The following is an 18867-nucleotide window of genomic DNA, read 5'->3' as shown; positions in this document are numbered from 1 at the left end:
AATTGTTGGTGGTTTCCCTGCTCAGGCCCTGGTTAAAATCTCATCCGGGTCCAATTGATGTAATAGGACCCTGATTTACATATATTTAAGTCTCCCGCTACTTTAGATGGACGCTTTATCTGACTGCAAAACCCTGCAATTAACATGGCAAGTAGTCGGAAATGATCGGAATCCGAGTGGGTAAGTAATCTACTCCATTTCTAACTGCCTACCCACCTGGTTTCTGCTGGGTGGGTAGAGTTAAAATCCACAGCCTGGTCTTAAATGTTTACATGGGTTTTGCTTCAGTCACAAACTCTAATAAGTGCATTCCAGTCCCGCAACCCTCTGTGAAAAAGTTTATCGTGCTCTCTATCCTAAATCTCTTGCATTTAATATGTCCTGTCATTCCAGACCCCTGAACTACTTGAAACAGTCTGCCTGGAGCAACTCTATCCTATCCCTGCATAGTTTTAAATACCACTGCATAATAATCTCTGTTCAAATGAAAACAGCCTCAATTTTCAAGCATATTGGCATATTAATAACCCTAATGGGGAGCCATTGTTTTTCGTGTTTGTTTATGGGGAAGAACTGTTGAGACAAATCTATATGCAGCAACAGTTTATTAAAATAAGTGTATATTTGAAAAAGGGTCCAACATAGGTCCATGCTTAAATAGCCAGTTTTAATTTGTGGCCTTTTTCAAAAAAATCATTTAAAATCCGATTTGGAAAAGCTGAACCCTGCCTGTAAATGGGAGTTCTGCTGCTCCCAGCATTATCCTGAGCTAAACCATACTCCCTTCTGAGTCTGCACCTGTTCCATGCTCTTGACTGACAGCTTTCCAAATGCTGCCTGTTTGGAGACCTGGTGTGAACGGGATATTAAGCTAATTTGTCCCCATGACAGGAAGCCAAAATTCACACATGGATCAGGGGGCTTAAGCAGATCTGGTGAAGAGTTAAAATGGCCAAGAGCTAGTGAAAGAAGATATCTGAATTGTTGTGAGTGCTAGCTCATAAGAGAAGACAGACTGACCATAGAGTGTTGTAAATTTTAAAATCGGAGTCTGGCTACGCAACATCATATAGCTTAAATTACCATTAAACTGACAGTAAGTAAAAGTACCAGTGATGGAAAAACATGCACTTGGTGGATATTCCAATGAATTAATAATTAGAAACTGTTCGGGAAAACTGTTCGTATCTAGAAACGGAGGATAGTATAAGTTCATCCTCTATACCGGCTGCTCGGTTGTCGTCATCTACCATAGAGTTTTATTTGACAATGCTAGTTTGAATCCTTCTACAGATTTTATCTGCATTCCTATTCAAATTCCAACTGGGCACTGCTGTTGTGATCTGTGTGCTACATTTAAAGAGCAATTTATTGTTTCGACCCCCATCAAATGTTGTTCTTGTAATGTCGGTTCTGCCCTTGCTTTCTGAAAAATCAACTGAATCGTGTACCTAATCCCATCAATTGACCTGTCAGCAAATTAGGATTATTGTTCATAATTCTGTAATACAAGTCGTTTTTTTCATTATTGGACTCGGGCTGCGCTGCAGATTGATGCAATGTTTCAGCATCGCAGATGTTCCTGTCTTTGTCTCCTGCTCTTGTGCAGCTGTTTTTGGTGATGCAGTGTAGGAAAGGAGAGGTTCTATACAGAGATGCATCTATTTCTATTGCCACCATTTTCTCCATGACCTATGTCTTTTAGGTGGTGCAGTTTGAATTGTGTTTTTTCTTTTTTGTGTTTTGACCATATGTGTAACAACATACATTAATGATTTAGATGAAGGAATTGAGTGTAATATCTCCAAGTTTGCAGATGACACTAAACTGGATGGCAGTGTGAGCTGTGAGGGGGGACGCTAAGAGGCTGCAGGGTGACTTGGACAGGTTAGGTAAGTGGGCAAATGCATGGCAGATGCAGTATAATGTGGATAAATGTGAGGTTATCCAATTTGGGGGCAAAAACACGAAGGCAGAATATTATCTGAATGGCGGCAGATTAGGAAAAGGGGAGGTGCAACGAGACCTGGGTGTCATGGTTCATCAATCATTGAAAGTTGGCATGCAGGTACAGCAGGCGGTGAAGAAGACAAATGGTATGTTGGCCTTCATAGCTAGGGGATTTGAGTATAGGAGCAAGGAGGTCTTACTGCAGTTGTACAGGGCCTTGGTGAGACCACACCTAGAATATTGTGTTCAATTTTGGTCTCCTAATCTGAGGAAGGACATTCTTGCTATTGAGGGAGTGCAGCGAAGGTTCACCAGACTGATTCCCGGGATGGCTGGACTGACATATGAGGAGAGACTAGATCAACTGGGCCTTTATACACTGGAGTTTAGAAGGATGAGAGGAGATCTCATAGAAACTTATTCGATTCTGACTGGACTGGACAGGTTAGATGCAGGAAGAATGTTCCTGATGTTGGGAAAGTCCAGAACCAGGTGACACAGTCTTAGTCCTAAATGACCTACCCCTTATTCTGAGATGAGGAGAAACTTCTTCACGCAGAGTTGTTAACTTGTGGAATTCCCTGCCGCAGAGAGTTGTTGATGCCAGTTCATTGGATATATTCAAGAGGGAGTTGGATGTGGCCCTTAGGGCTAAAGGGATCAAGGGGTATGGAGAGAAAGCAGGAAAGGGGTACTGAGGGAATGATCAGCCATGATCTTATTGAATGGTGGTGCAGGCTCGAAGGGCCGAATGGTCTACTACACCTCTTTTTTTTTCTATGTAATTCAGCGAGGGGCCCTGTGCACATCTGAATATTCATTATTTTGTCATTTTTCACTCATTGTTTCTTTGTTGAAAGTGGGCGGCTTTGTATCAATTTATATTAGCTGTACTAGTAAAGGGGCATTGGTAGGGGAAAAGAAACATTGTATACATCACATCTCCAGAACTAGCAAGTGGAAACTTACAGAAAGGTGAATCTTTCCAGGTTTTGATGCTATCGCCAGGTGAGGTGATCCAGATAAACCTTTACCGCCACCAATTAATCGCAACCATCAATTATAACATGGCGTGTATAAAGTGCTGTGGTGTACAAGATGGTGTTATTCTACAAATAAATCACTGAAACCATAATCAATTTTTACTCCATTATTTAGCAGCGTAGTCAGATGGGGGCAATACAAGGTACACAAAAGAAAATTACTTTTATCCAATACTGTAGCAATAACCAAAGGATATATTTATAACTGGGATAGGAGTAGCAATGTAGCAAGTGATTAATGTATATAGACAGCATGATGTAAGAAGGTTACTACGATCACGAACGGGAAATACGGTGCCAAATGAATTTGTGTGTGTGTGTGTGTGTGTATGTAAAACTTGACTCTAAATTAGAGTTTGTATGTGTGTAAGTATTTAAAGATCTGTCTTCATTAAATTTCTGCATTCTGAAAACATTAGGGGCTAGAACCTCCACTTTTCTTGCCTGCTTAATGCCCACTTAACGCCCATTTTACTGCTGAAATGACATATAATGACATATAACGCCCAGATAGCGCCCATTTTGGTACAAAATGGAAACTGACGGGCTTTTATAGGAGACTTATCACCGAGCATTATTTTCCCAATGGGCTTAATGGCGAGAAAAAATATTATCGTCCGCCCACTTTTTTGGGGCGATATCAGCGGAAGGGGCGAATTCAATGCCCATATTATCGCCCAGCATTACTTTCCTCATGGAATTAATGCCGAGATTCAATATTAACGCCCGACGACAGTTTTTTTGTCGTAAAGAGCATATTTACCCAAGCTAGCGGCCACAGAGATTGCCCACTGTCAATTTCACTACCTCGCGCACACATCGCCCACAAGATCGCTCACTCAAAAAACCGCCCACACAAAGTGGAACGAATCACAGCATTATGGACGCCATGTTGTAGATTATATGTCGCGTCCTTCTGTACTTCACCCTCTGCAGAGTTAGGATGTACTTCACAGGTCGTTGGAGTTGATGTGAAGATCTCTGAAAACATCTTGACCACACTGTGACCGATTAGAATTGAAGAGGTGTGCTCGTTGGGACATTCCTTGTTTGTGTGCAATCGGTGGAAGACAAAGAGCTGCTGCAATGGGGCCTGTCCTTTCTCACACTCTCTTGGTGACCAAATACATGCAGCAGACTCGACATTGCCGAAGGAACGCTGCACTCCATTACGTGCCCAATGTATGGTGACCGACAGATGAGGAGGACCAGACGTTACATTCCCCGCAAGTACAAGGAGAAGCATTTTACCTCGACTTGCCCGACACCACCTGCCTTCGGAGACTGCACTTCCACAAAGAGGTTGTCACTGAGGTATGCCAGCTGATAAGAGCAGACCTGCAGCCTGCCAGCACCATCAGAACTGCATTGTCCGTCGAGGTCAAAGTCACCGCGGCACTGTCGTTCTATGCCTCGGGTTCTTTTCAGGCCACTGCTGCGACATTTGCGGACTTTCTCAGCATGCCACACATCGCTGCATTAGACAGGTCACTGAAGCCCTGTACACATGCAGGAGGGACTTGATCAGCTTCCCTATGACCAGGGAGGCACAGAGTGAGAGAGCTCTAGGTTTCTCCAGAATTGCAAACTTCCCCAAGGTACAGGGAGCAGTAGACTGTACGCACATCGCGATGCGGGCACCTTTTCAGAATGCTGAGGTTTTCAGGAACTGCAAGGGATTCCACTCCCTGAATGTCCAGCTTGTTGTCAACTACCAGCATATTATACTGGCAGTGAATGCTAAATTTCTGGGCAGCATCCATGATGCGCACATCCTGCATGAGAGCACTGTATCTGACTTGTTTAACAATGAGCCACAAGGTCAATGCTGGATGCTTGGGGACAAAGGATATGGCCTCGCCACCTAGCTGATGACCCCCCTACTTGACACCCACACCGAAGCCGAGAGGCGATACGAGTGCCACAGGGCAACTCGCAATATCGTGGAGAAAACCATTGGAGTGCTGAAGCAGCACTTCAGATGCCTGGACCACTCAGGAGGTGAGCTCTAATACCACCCTGAGCAGGTAGCTCAATTCGTGGTGGTCTGCTCCATGCTGCATAACTTGGCTATCAGGAGGGGACAAAAATTGCCTGATGAGTCTGACGGTCCACCTCACCAGAGAGAGGAAGAGGAGGACGAGGCGACAGACACTGGCATCGACCCAGACAATCAGGCTGATGCTGAAGTCGTGCCCCTGCCCCCCTGTAGACCGCAAGAAAGGGCCCATGGTGGCATGATGGCTGCAAGAGCCTTACGTCAGGAGCTCATGAATGATCGCTTTGCCTGAAAGAACGTTGGTGTTATTTCCACGGCTGACACACTGCTGGGTGTGCAGGTCATACATCAATAGTGGGAATCACATTGGTGACCGTTAAAGTTTACGTTGATTGAAGTTAAGTGTGATTATACCCTTTGACAAAGAATCACCAGCTTGTAATGGTGCAGCTATCTGAGGTGCTGCAAGGCTTTGTTAAATAAAAAACATTTAAACCGAACATTAGTCTGAAATCATCAGTATTTCTGTAAAAAACAACCCTCCCCCGCCCCCCCCCCCCCCCCCACTCCCGCTTCTCTTCCCCACCTCTACCCCATCCCCTTCCCCTCCTGACTCCAAGCCACCTGGTCGAGGAGGTCCTCAGGCGATGCTTCATTTGGGGAGGGGGGGGGACGGGAGGGGTGGATGACGTCTAAAGCACTGCTTGGACGGATACGGGGGAGGACGGTCCCGAGGTGGGAACGTGCTCCAAGCCATAAGCAAGATGTTGCTGCTGGCTCTCATGTCTGGTTGGCAATGGGGGTGCGCCACCTTTGGGTGCAATGTGGCGCTCCGGGACCACTGGGAACCCTCTTCCACCACTGTTTCTGGCTCCCAGGTCCAGGACCTCCTCCATCCCTTCCATTTTATATGTTATTTGTTGGACAAAAATTCGCTGCCAACTATGTTCTTGATGCTTCGTGGGCTTTTTGCTGCTGGTGAATCTCCCTCGTTCCTCCCACAACAGCCAAACAAACACACACACAGCCACACACGCTTTCAGTGCCTCTGAGCTCCCTCTCTCTCTGTCTCCTCTTCTGTGCATGTCATGGTGACCCTTGACCTCCAGAATCGTGGGAATCGAGCGTTGCCATGCCGTTGCTAAGGACGGCTACACTTTACGGCAGAAGGTCAGAAAAAGTTAACGCTACCGCCCATTTGATATCGCTCACGGTAACATAGAAACATAGAAAATAGGTGCAGGAGCAGGCCATTCAGCCCTTCTAGCCTGCACCGCCATTCAATGAGTTCATGGCTGAACATGAAACTTCAGTACCCCCTTCCTGCTTTCTCGCCATACCCCTTGATCCCCCGAGTAGTAAGGACTTCATCTAACTCCCTTTTGAATATATTTAGTGAATTGGCCTCAACAACTTTCTGTGGTAGAGAATTCCACAGGTTCACCACTCTCTGGGTGAAGAAGTTTCTCCTCATCTCGGTCCTAAATGGCTTACCCCTTATCCTTAGACTGTGACCCCTGGTTCTGGACTTCCCCAACATTGGGAACATTCTTCCTGCATCTAACCTGTCTAACCCCGTCAGAATTTTAAATGTTTCTATGAGGTCCCCTCTCATTCTTCTGAACTCCAGTGAATACAAGCCCAGTTGATCCAGTCTTTCTTGATAGGTCAGTCCTGCCATCCCGGGAATCAGTCTGGTGAACCTTCGCTGCACTCCCTCAATAGCAAGAATGTCCTTCCTCAGGTTAGGAGACCAAAACTGTATACAATACTCCAGGTGTGGCCTCACCAATGCCCTGTACAACTGTAGCAACACCTCCCTGCCCCTGTACTCAAATCCCCTTGCTATGAAGGCCAACATGCCATTTGCTTTCTTAACCGCCTGCTGCACCTGCATGCCAACCTTCAATGACTGATGTACCATGACACCCAGGTCTCTTTGCACCTCCCCTTTTCCTAATCTGTCACCATTCAGATAATAGTCTGTCTCTCTGTTTTTACCACCAAAGTGGATAACCTCACATTTATCCACATTATACTTCATCTGCCATGCATTTGCCCACTCACCTAACCTATCCAAGTCGCTCTGCAGCCTCACAGCATCCTCCTCGCAGCTCACACTGCCACCCAACTTAGTGTCATCTGCAAATTTGGAGATACTACATTTAATCACCTCATCTAAATCATTAATGTACAGTGTAAACAGCTGGGGCCCCAGCACAGAATCTTGCGGTACCCCACTAGTCACTGCCTGCCATTCTGAAAAGTACCCATTTACTCCTACTCTTTGCTTCCTGTCTGACAACCAGTTCTCAATCCATGTCAGTACACTACCCCCAATCCCATGTGCTCTAACTTTGCACATCAATCTCTTGTGTGGGACCTTGTCGAACGCCTTCTGAAAGTCCAAATATACCACATCAACTGGTTCTCCCTTGTCCACTCTACTGGAAACATCCTCAAAAAATTCCAGAAGATTTGTCAAGCATGATTTCCCTTTCACAAATCCATGCTGACTTGGACCTATCATGTCACCTCTTTCCAAATGCACTGCTATGACATCCTTAATAATTGATTCCATCATTTTACCCACTACCGATGTCAGGCTGACCGGTCTATAATTCCCTGTTTTCTCTCTCCCTCCTTTTTTAAAAAGTGGGGTTACATTGGCTACCCTCCACTCCATAGGAACTGATCCAGAGTCAATGGAATGTTGGAAAATGACTGTCAACGCATCCACTATTTCCAAGGCCACCTCCTTAAGTACTCTGGGATGCAGTCCATCAGGCCCTGGGGATTTATCGGCCTTCAATCCCATCAATTTCCCCAACACAATTTCCCGGCTAATAAATGTTAACTAGGTGTTTTGAGTGTGAGCGAGAAGCCGGATCTGAAAACCCTTTTTTAACACCCATGCCGGAAATAACACCCATTTTTGGGCGCTAAGCTCAAAAGTGGGGTTTCTAGCCCTAGGGGCCCGAAATTCATTGACATATCGCCCGCTTACCGCCCAAAAATGCAATTTTGGTGAAAAAACACGGACATACCACCCGGCGGAAAATTCATCAGTGACATAACAGCGGGCGGTATGCACACCGCCCGCCCATGCAGACCGCCAACATACCGCCCAAAAGTGCAAAATTGATGATATCTCGCCGACATACTGCCGGAAATGCATACTGTCCTGAAGAAGGTGCTTTTAAGTGGATCTTAAGTGGGTGGTATGTATTCAGAGCTGACAGGCTTGTTTGATATTACACAGATCTTCATAGTTCTCCACAGCTTGATGTATTTTTAAATAGATTGTAGTATTTTCTGGTGTTGGGGAATAATATAAATGGTCCAATAAAGCCTTATTTACTCCTTTTATTAATAAACTATAATTAAAAAAATGTATTGGTCTCTCACCACCCTCCCCAGTCTCTCTCAACCCTCCCCCCCCACCCACCCGTCTCTCTCACCTCCCCCCCCCCCCCCCACCCGTCTCTCTCAACCCTCCCCCCCCCCCCCCCACCCTGTGTCTCTCACCTCCCCCCCCCGGTCTCTCTCGACCCTCCCCCCGGTCTCTCTCGACCCTCCCCCCGGTCTCTCTCGACCCTCCCCCCGGTCTTTCTCGACCCTCCCCCCGGTCTTTCTCGACCCTCCCCCCGGTCTCTCTCGACCCTCCCCCCGGTCTCTCTCGACCCTCCCCCCGGTCTCTCTCGACCCTCCCCCCGGTCTCTCTCGACCCTCCCCCCGGTCTCTCTCGACCCTCCCCCCGGTCTCTCTCGACCCTCCCCCCGGTCTCTCTCGACCCTCCCCCCGGTCTCTCTCGACCCTCCCCCCGGTCTCTCTCGACCCTCCCCCCGGTCTCTCTCGACCCTCCCCCCGGTCTCTCTCGACCCTCCCCCCGGTCTCTCTCGACCCTCCCCCCGGTCTCTCTCGACCCTCCCCCCGGTCTCTCTCGACCCTCCCCCCGGTCTCTCTCGACCCTCCCCCCGGTCTCTCTCGACCCTCCCCCCGGTCTCTCTCGACCCTCCCCCCGGTCTCTCTCGACCCTCCCCCCGGTCTCTCTCGACCCTCCCCCCGGTCTCTCTCGACCCTCCCCCCGGTCTCTCTCGACCCTCCCCCCGGTCTCTCTCGACCCTCCCCCCGGTCTCTCTCGACCCTCCCCCCGGTCTCTCTCGACCCTCCCCCCGGTCTCTCTCGACCCTCCCCCCGGTCTCTCTCGACCCTCCCCCCGGTCTCTCTCGACCCTCCCCCCGGTCTCTCTCGACCCTCCCCCCGGTCTCTCTCGACCCTCCCCCCGGTCTCTCTCGACCCTCCCCCCGGTCTCTCTCGACCCTCCCCCCGGTCTCTCTCGACCCTCCCCCCGGTCTCTCTCGACCCTCCCCCCGGTCTCTCTCGACCCTCCCCCCGGTCTCTCTCGACCCTCCCCATGGTCTCTCTCGACCCTCCCCCCGGTCTCTCTCGACCCTCCCCCCGGTCTCTCTCGACCCTCCCCCCGGTCTCTCTCTCTCTCTCTCTCTCTCTCTCTCTCTCTCTCTCTCTCTCTCACTCTCACTCTCACTCTCACTCTCACTCTCTCTCTCTCTCTCTCTCTCACCCCCTCTCTCTCTCTCTCTCTCTCACCCCCTCTCTCTCTCACCCCGCACACAATGATCTCTTCATCCCCCCCCCCCCCACCCCCACCATGAGCTCTTCACCCCCCAGCCCACCATACCGATCTCTTTCTGCCCTCCCCCACCACCACATAGCGATGTCAGGCCAACAGTCTCTGGCCTCTCGTTGGTGCATCGCGAGGGAGTGGAGCTTGAGAGCCACGCGGGAGCCAAAGATTCCCGAGTCAAAAGGCCTCCTCCGCCGCACACCGCCCACTACACTCTGCTCCCGCCCGCTGTACTCCGCTCGAGAAAAGTGGGACGAAATTCCCGCCCACTTGGCCCCTGTGGTACCGGCCGGTAAAAAATGATGCACTGCCCGGGGACTGCAGAAAAACGGGTGGAACTTGTGTTTCACCAATTTCGGCCCCTAGAACTGTGTGAGTCTGTGCAAAATATGTACTGCTAGAACATGGACTAACACCATGGAATAGTTATAAAGCTAACGGTTGATGCTGGGAGGATGTTTCCCCTGGCTGCGGAGTCTAGAACCAGGGGTCGGCCATTTAGGACTGAGTTGAGGAGAAATTTCTTCATTCAGAGGGTGGTGAATCTTTGGAATTCTCTACCTCAGAGGGCTGTGGATGCTCAGTTGTTGAGTATATTTAAGACAGAGATCGATAGATTTTTGAATATTAAGGGAATCGAGGGATATAGGGATTGTGCAGGAAGGTGGAGTTGAGGTCGAAGATCAGCCATGATATTGAGTGGCAGAGCAGGCTCGAGAGGCCGAATCTCCTGCTCCTAATTCTTATGTTCTTATCCAATAGTGCAACCAAATATTTACGTGGTGGATCGCATATTCACCTGTATCGTTATTATACACATGGAAGCTTAAAATGTTGCTTTTATTCCTTCAGTTTCCCCCTCTCTTACGTGACGGTGGTAACTGGACTAACCTTTACCCTTGTTCAGGTGGTCATTCCTACGTCAATCTGCTATTCAGCTGCAGGAATCGTCATAGCCAAGCCCAGTGCTGGCCTCACATGATGTACAAAAACAAAAACATAATCACTCTTCCCAGCAGGGGTCATGAGATAGTGATCAGCAGTGAATCTGTGGACAAATTTTCCTCTTCCCCTACTCCTAATTCAGATGTACTGAGGCTAATTGTGGGTCCCCACCACTACTGAGAATAGCCAAGCAGGCACACACCAGCATCAAACCAGCAATCTTTCTGATCTCAGGGCTACACCACACTACGTTTACCCGAGAGCCATCAAATTTGTACCATTTTAGTTTTCAATAAACAAATTTCTGAAACATCTGGAACAATTATTAGCATTTTGCAGGCAAATAGGTACTGCCTTAAACCTGTACAAGAGCATTAAGGTGCTGAAAAAAATGGCCTCTTGCCCGGGTGAAAATGAGTTTCGGAAATAATTAATTTACTAAGATGTAATGAATTATAGATTGGATTGTTGGGGCTGGAAACGTAGACGGACTCTGCTCTCGTGATCAGCGGGAGCTCCTTGACAACGCTCCTTAATGTTAATTCCTTTTCACTCTGGTACTAGCAGTAGAGCTAAACAAACTAGTACATCAAAATATCAGGCCCTTTCAAACTCGTCCGCACTCAATTCATATCTTTTGCAAAACAATAGAAACAGAAACTTGGACTGAAAATAGACAGCCTTTGAGGAACAGTCTTATTAGTTCTAATCCAGTTTGGAGTTTAATGAATTGGCTTCATATTGGGCCAGGCTAGCTGAAACTCTAAACCAGGGATCCTTGGTTTACTGTTGATTTTGATTTGCTGTCAATTTACTGATGTTTTTCATTTAAACATTTGGGAACTGAAATTTCGTGGTGTTCCATTGGCTGTTCACGGTGACTGAAACGGGTGACCATGGAGAATGTTCCGGGAGCTTCTGACTTACCTTAAAAGTGGTCGACTCTCTTAGCTCTTCGCTTAGCGGGTGAATGCCATCAGTTGTGCAGTGCCAGGGCGGGCACTCCCCATTAAAGAGTTCCCGCACTATTGGATCAGTTGGGACACAGTGTACCATCTGGAGGCCAATTCACTGAGTGAGATGAAGCATAGCGGCCTCCAGATGGGCAATTGTGGCTCCACTCCAGAGAAGAACGGGGGCCATATTGGTCTGGGGCTGGGCAGTTGTGGGCCCCACAGGGGTGCCAAAAAGGACATGGTGAAGGGCTGTGGGGGCCCAATGCATTTCACCCATTCCCAAATGTGGGTGGGTGGTTCGGTACTGCTTTGTCAGGTGGGCTCCAGAGATACGCTCACAGTGGTGCTCATGGCTGCTTATGCAAATGAGCTGCCCTCCCACTGACCCTTTCTTAAGGGGTTATGGGTAGCGGGCAGGGGAAGCGGACCTGAGTCCATGATTGGATCAACCATGATCGTATTAAATGGCGGAGCAGGCTCGAGGGGCCGTATGCCCTACTCCTCATATTTCTTATGTTCTTGTGTAAATCCGGGCAGGGTCAACACTGGAGGCCACTGTCCACCCCGATTTCAACATGTGCCTTGAGGAATTTTGTTCTTTTCAGAATGATTTCAATATTTTAGATAAACCAAACCAATAGTTGGAAGATGGAGTTCAATATGAATGCGTCAAATAATTATTCTGGGAGCAAGGAACCAAAAAAGGGAACGTGTATTTAGAGCATCACATGTTGCCCTAATAAAAGTAAGGGGAAACTGAGGTAGCTCAACTTACATTTGAACTTATAAAAGAAGCTATCTGTGAACTTAATCTGTCCTTCTTCCTTGAATCCCACATTTATGATGACAATTATTGGTTAGATATTTGTGTAGAATCTCCTTTGCAATAACCTACTGAAGTTCTGGTCCAGTGATGTCAGAAATGGGACGAGAGGGTTGTCGGTACCAAGCGTAATTCACCAGCTCCTTGGACTAGAACTTCACCGTCTCTCTGAAAATGGAATTCTACACATGACACTTGCTCCAGGGCTTCCTCTGACCAGTTTTAATCATAAAATAAAGGAACAATGGCTGAGCGAGGCTACTAAATGTACAGATATCATACTTTGTATTGGGTAGCATTCCAGATAAATACTGTACACTTTCCCCTTTTAACAACCCCACACGCACCATTTTCATGAAATAGTGTTTGGCAAACATCATTTTATAAGGACGAATAAGAGTTACTGTTGTCAAGATGTCAGCTACATGTAATAGGAATAATGTAGGAATAAATAGGATTGCATTAAACCATTGAGATCCTTCTTTGAAAAATCCCAAACACCACTCCATCTCTCGTACCACTCCATCAATTCTCCGCAAAACACCTATCCATTCTTTTTGAATTTGCTGACGCTATCCCTCCCCCACTTCATCTCTGGATGGTTTGTTCCATTTATTCACTGTCCTCTGTGTAAAGTGGTGCAGTGGGGTTCAGTAAGATTCATCTCACTGCGTCATCTATTTGCAAACAAAAAGGATTTCAAAGGCAGTGCTCCTTTTGAGATTGATTACCATCATGTGCTAAGTTTAGTTTGAATAGAACAGTGATAATTAAGAGCCCCAATTTAGTTGGCATGTTTACTTGTTCCAAAGTGGATTTGACTGAAATTACAATGTGTACATTTAATGCAGTTTACTTTGGAATCATGTGATTTTTGGGGGGTTGAACTGCATTTCCTGCATTTCTAAAATAACACATAGGTTGGAAAGATGTTAAGCGAGATGGAGCTTCCATTTCAAATGTTCTACACTTGACACTAGTTTGAAATTTAATCCATACACACATGAGGAGCAACCCAATGTAGTGAATGTCGGTCTATTGTAACAACACCAACGAGTCATACATCGTGATGCAAGCCATGCACCCCTCCCATTCCCCCTACTGCCATCTAATTACATCCAGAGGTCCTGAAAGTAATGATATGACAGCACAAATAGCAGGCAAGCTCAAGGCCAAGTACTTGATGTACTGCCACTAGACTCACTTTAGCCACAAAGATGGATTTAAATAGTCCAAATTGGAAATCGTACTCTACTGACTATTGGGTCTAGTCCATGACAAACTCTGACTTAATTAGCCTCTGTCAGAGGCTCATAATTTTAGTGTATCCAAAGCAAATTCTTTGGGTTAATGACGTGTGACAGATGGGTGATATATTTCCAGAGACTACCGGAAACCATGTTTCTCCACCAAGAACTTTGTCAGGCCAGAGAAGCTGTTTTGTGTATGTACATATACATTCAAACACTGATCACTGCTGAATATTTTTGTGTACTCTCCCATTAACCATTCTACGTTCCACGATTGTGCACTTTCCAGCTTCCTGTTTGTGCTTTAAAATGCTTCGGAAAATCTGTAGACAAAATAAAATGATTTGTAAAATATCCTGCCGTGTTACCCATATGTTATATTGCTGGATTTTCTTTACATTTTAATTTACTCTGAATATTTTTTTTGCCACACATGTCTCTGACTGCTATTGGGTGAGCCCTCACTCCTGCTGTCCCAGAGAATGGTTTAATTTGCTCCGATATCTAGGTGCTTGTGTAGACTGCGCCGGGATCAACCCCCAAAAAATCCCTTTATTTCAATGTACTGGTTCTGATCACATGCCCTCGTGTGGCTTTCCTTGTCTTCGGAAAACAACAGAAAACACTGCGATTTAAGATTTAATTGCCAAACACATATTTATTAAATGGAAAAAGAACAAGTGAATAAGAGCAGTAACAACAACAGCTTGCATTTATATAGAACCCTTAACACAGTAAAAATGTCGCAAAGCACGTCACAGGTGCGTTATCAGACAAAATTATGACACTGAACCATATAAAGAGATATTTCAACAAGTAACCAAATGCTTGGTCAAAGAGGTAGGTTTTAAGTAATGACTTAAAGGAGGAAAGAGAGATAGAAAGGCAGAGAGGTTTGGTGAGGGAATTCCATAGCTTGGGCCCTTGGCAGCTGAAGGAACGGCCACCAGTGGTGGAGTGAAGGAAATTGGGGATGCTCAAGAACAGAACATAGATTCTTACCGTAGTGATTAAGCTTAACTATCTCCTCATAAGTAGCAAATAACAAATAGTATGTGATTGCTGAGTTAAAGGATAATTTACATAATGCCCCTAAATCATAGAAACATAGAAAATGGTGGTGCAGGATTAGGCCATTCGGCCCTTTAAGCCTGCACCACCATTCAATATGATCACGGCTGATCATTTTTGCAACTTTAGTACTCCATTCCTGCTTTCTATCCATACTCCTTGATCCTTTTAGCCGTAAGGGCCACATCTAACTCGCTTTTTAATATATCTAACGAACTGGTAAGAATTTCATACAATTGCAAACATGAGCTGCGGAGCCCTCGTCGGCTGCTGATAAATGTAACACATTAACTCACATAATTTTCTTTGACTGGTCAGGATGGTTAAAGTGAGTATCCGCTTATCCTAGCTGAAGTTTGCCTTGACTTACAGATGTTATTGATCATCATTATTAAAAAGAGCACGACTACTGCCAACGGACCAGAAGTCGTTGCGCATGCGCAGTTCAGTGGTGTTTTTGTTTGTTATTGCTGGACTTCCCACAGACTAGTGAGAAAGGTGAGGGGTGGAAATATCCGGTATTGTGAGATCTGTAATGTGGCTTGAAGTTGATATTAGGATGTTGGCAGATTGTGAGTGTTGTTGTTCTTCATCATCATCATCATAGGCAATCCCTTGGAGTTGAGGATGACTTGCATCCACTCTAAAAGTGAGTTTTCAGGTGACTGAGGAATCCAATGTGGGAATTACGGTCTCTGTCACAGAAGGGGCAGACAGTGATTGAAGGAAAGGGTGGGCAGGAAGCTTGGTTTGCCGCACGCTCCTTCCGCTGTTAATGTTTATTTTCTGTTTGTTCTTGGCGATGGGACACGAGGTGCTCAGCACCTCCCGGATGCTCTTCGTCCACTTTGGGCAGTCTTGGGCCAGGGACTCCCAGATGTCGGTGGGGATGTTGCACTTTGTCAAGGAAGCTTTGAGGGTGTCCTTGAAACATTTTCTCTGCCCACCTCGGACTCGCTTGCCGTGTCGAAGCTCCGCGTAGAGCACTTGTTTGGGAGTCTCGTGGCGGGCATGCGGACGATGTGGCCCGCCCAATGGAGCTGATCGAGCGTGGTCAATGCTTCAATGCTGGAGGTGTTGGCCTGAGCAAGAACACTTGACATTGGTGTATCTGTCCTGCCAATGGGTTTGCAGGATCTTGCAGCAGCAGCGCTGGTGGTACATCTCCAGTGCTTTGAGGTGTCTGCTGTATATAGTTCACGTTTCTGAGCCGTACAGGAAGGCGGGTATCACTACTGCCCTGTAGACCATGAGCTTGGTGCCGAGTTTGAGGTCCTGGTCTTCAAACACACTCTTTCCTCAGACAACCGAAGGATGTGCTGGCACACTGGAGGCGGTGTTGGCCCTCGTCGTCGATGCCTGCTCTTGCTGATAGTAGACTCCCGAGGTATGGAAAATGGTCCACGTTGTCCAAGGCCTCGTCATGGATTTTGATAACCGGGGGGGCAGTGCTGTATGGCGGGATTAGGTTGGTAGAGGACCTTTGACTAATGGATGTTTAGCGTAATGCCCATGCTCTCGTATGCCTCGGTGAAGGTGTTGACGATGGCTTGGAGTTCGGCCTCCGAGTGTGCGCAGACGCAAGCGTCGTCTACTTACTGTCGTTCAATGACAGAGGATGGGACGACCTTGGATCTTGCCTGGAGGCGGTGGAGGTTGAACAGATTCCCATCTGTTCTATAATTTCGCTCCACTCTGGCGGGGAGCTTACTTAAGGGTGAGATGTAACATTCCAGCAAGGAAGATCGAAAAGAGTGTTGGTGCGATGATGCAGCCCTGCTTGCCCCCGGTCCGGATGTGGATTGGGTTTGTGGTGGATCCATTGGTCAGATTTACAGCTTGCATGTCATTGTGGAGCAGACGGGGGATAGTGACAAACTTTTGAGGGCAGCCAAAACGGAGGATGACGCTCCATAATCCCTCATGGTTGACAGTGTCAAAGGCCGTGCTGAGTGTGCTTATCGCTATTGGCTCCTCCGTCTGCTGTGGTGAACGTTAGTTTTTCAAATTTGAGACCTGGCATTTATGCACAGAATGCTTCTGTGCTGCTTCCGGTTCATTGGCAGCATTCATTTAGTATTAAAAAAGATTCATTTGTACAATACTGGGGGCAGGGGTGGTGGAACGGGTACATGATGGATCTATTTGCTGATTGAAAGAGATTATTCAGTGAGTCACTCAAACACTGCATTTTCATGGAGCCCATTAGAACACATTCAAACTGAATCACTTGTCATTTAATGTATCTTGTTGGCAAGTAAATGTTTAAATCTTTACAATAAAAGTATTACAATAATTTGGTTGACTGCCAATACTTTATAACTGATAATGTGACCCCACATTGAATTTTTAACTGCATCAGATTTTGAAGTTTCTTTTTGTACCAATGTAAACACATTAATGGGCTGAAATCTTTTAATGGTTCAATAATGGTGCAGCAAGCTATGTTTTTCAAAAAATGTATTCTTGAGCTGTGGCCATCACTGGCAAAGCCGGCATTTAGTACTCATCCCTGACGAGGTGTTGCTGGCTGCCTGCTGGATCTCCTGCAATTCGTGGGCTGGAGGTGCTCCCACCACATCGTTGGGGAGTTCCAGGATTTTGACCCAGCGATGATGAAGGAACGGCGATTATATCTTCAAGTCAGGATGGTGTATGACTTTGAGGGAAAGTTGCAGGTGGCGGTGTTCCCATGCACCGGCTGCCCTTGTCCTTCTAAATATTGGAAGTTGCAGTTTTGGGACATACTGCCACGAGACCTGGGTGTCATGTTACATCAGTCATTGAAGGTTGGCATGCAGGTACAGCAGGCGGTTAAGAAAGCAAATGTCATGTTGGCCTTCATAGCGAGGGGATTTGAGTACAGGGGCAGGGAGGTGTTACTACAGTTATACAGGGCCTTGGTGAGACCACACCTGGAGTATTGTGTACAGTTTTGGTCTCCTAACTTAAGGAAGGACATTCTTGCTATTGAGGGAGTGAAGCGAAGATTCACCAGACTGATTCCCGGGCTGGCGGGCCTGACCTATCAAGAAAGACTGGATCAACTGGGCTTGTATTCACTGGAGTTCAGAAGAATCAGAGGGGATCTCATAGAAACGTTTAAAATTCTGACAGGTTTAGATAGATTAAATGCAGGAAGAATGTTCCCAATGTTGGGGAAGTCCAGAACCAGGGGTCACAGTCTAAGGATAAGGGGTAAGTAATTTAGGACCGAGATGAGAAGAAACTGCTTCACCCAGAGAGTGGTGAACCTGTGGAATTCTCTACCACAGGAAGTTGTTGAGGCCAATTCACTAAATATATTCAAAAAGGAGTTAGATGAAGTCCTTACTACTAGGGGGATCAAGGGGTATGGTGAGAAATCAGGAATGGGGTACTGAAGTTGCATGTTCAGCCATGAACTCATTGAATGGTGGTGCAGGCTCGAAGGGCCGAATGGCCTACTCCTGCACCTATTTTCTATGTTTCTATGTAAGTTGCTGCAGTGCTTCCTATAGATAGTGCACGCTGCAGTCACGGTATACCGGTGGTGGAGAGGGCTAGATGTTTAGGCTAATTGATGAAGCGTTGAGCAAGCTTTATCCTGGATGATGTCGAGTTTCTTATGTATTGTTACAGATGCACCCATCCAGGCAAGTGAAGAGTACGCCAGTACACTCCTGATTTGCGACTTATAGCTGGAGGAAAGGCCTTGGGGAGTCAGAGGTGAGCCACTCACTGCAGAATACCCAGATTCTGATTTGTTCACGTATCCATGGCATTTATGTGGCTGCTCTAGTTTTTCCAATTGAGTTACGGGTCAATGGATACCGGCAGAATGCTGATGGTGGGGGATTTGGTGATGGTAATACCATTGAGTATCATCGGTAGGTGGTTAGGTTGTTAGAGATGTTCATTGTTTGGCACTTGGACAGCGTGAATGTTACTTAATACTTATCGGCCCAGGCCTGAATGTTGTCCAGGTCTTGCTGCATGACTTGCTTCATTATCTGAGGAATTGCGAATGGAACTGCACTGTTATCAGTGAACAGCTTCTGACCATATGACGGAGGATAGGTCATTGATGAAGCAGCTGAAGATAGTCGGGCCTAGGATGCTGGCCTGAGGAACTCCTCAGCCCCAGGACATTGCTGCAGATCATTGGTCTCTGACAACTACAAACATCTTCCTTTGTATGCT

General features: G+C 46.8%; 1 protein-coding gene across 5 annotated transcripts in view; it reads left to right on the top strand.

Annotated features, from left to right (window-relative positions):
• Positions 1-18867, top strand: part of sorbs2b (sorbin and SH3 domain containing 2b) — a 344867-nt gene that overhangs the window by 53734 nt on the left and 272266 nt on the right. Inside the window, exon 1 of one of the 5 annotated variants that reach the window (XR_011593102.1) lies at positions 18350-18393. The exons of the other annotated variants lie outside the window; for them this stretch is intronic. The gene's annotated coding sequence lies outside the window, so the exon portion shown is untranslated. Of the gene's footprint in view, positions 1-18349; positions 18394-18867 lie in introns of those variants that run through there. 5 annotated transcript variants of the gene reach the window in all.

The sequence above is a fragment of the Pristiophorus japonicus genome, chromosome 1 (assembly GCF_044704955.1).
Source record: "Pristiophorus japonicus isolate sPriJap1 chromosome 1, sPriJap1.hap1, whole genome shotgun sequence".
Classification (NCBI taxonomy): Eukaryota; Metazoa; Chordata; class Chondrichthyes; family Pristiophoridae; genus Pristiophorus; species Pristiophorus japonicus.
This window is presented reverse-complemented; position numbering and strand designations above follow the sequence as displayed.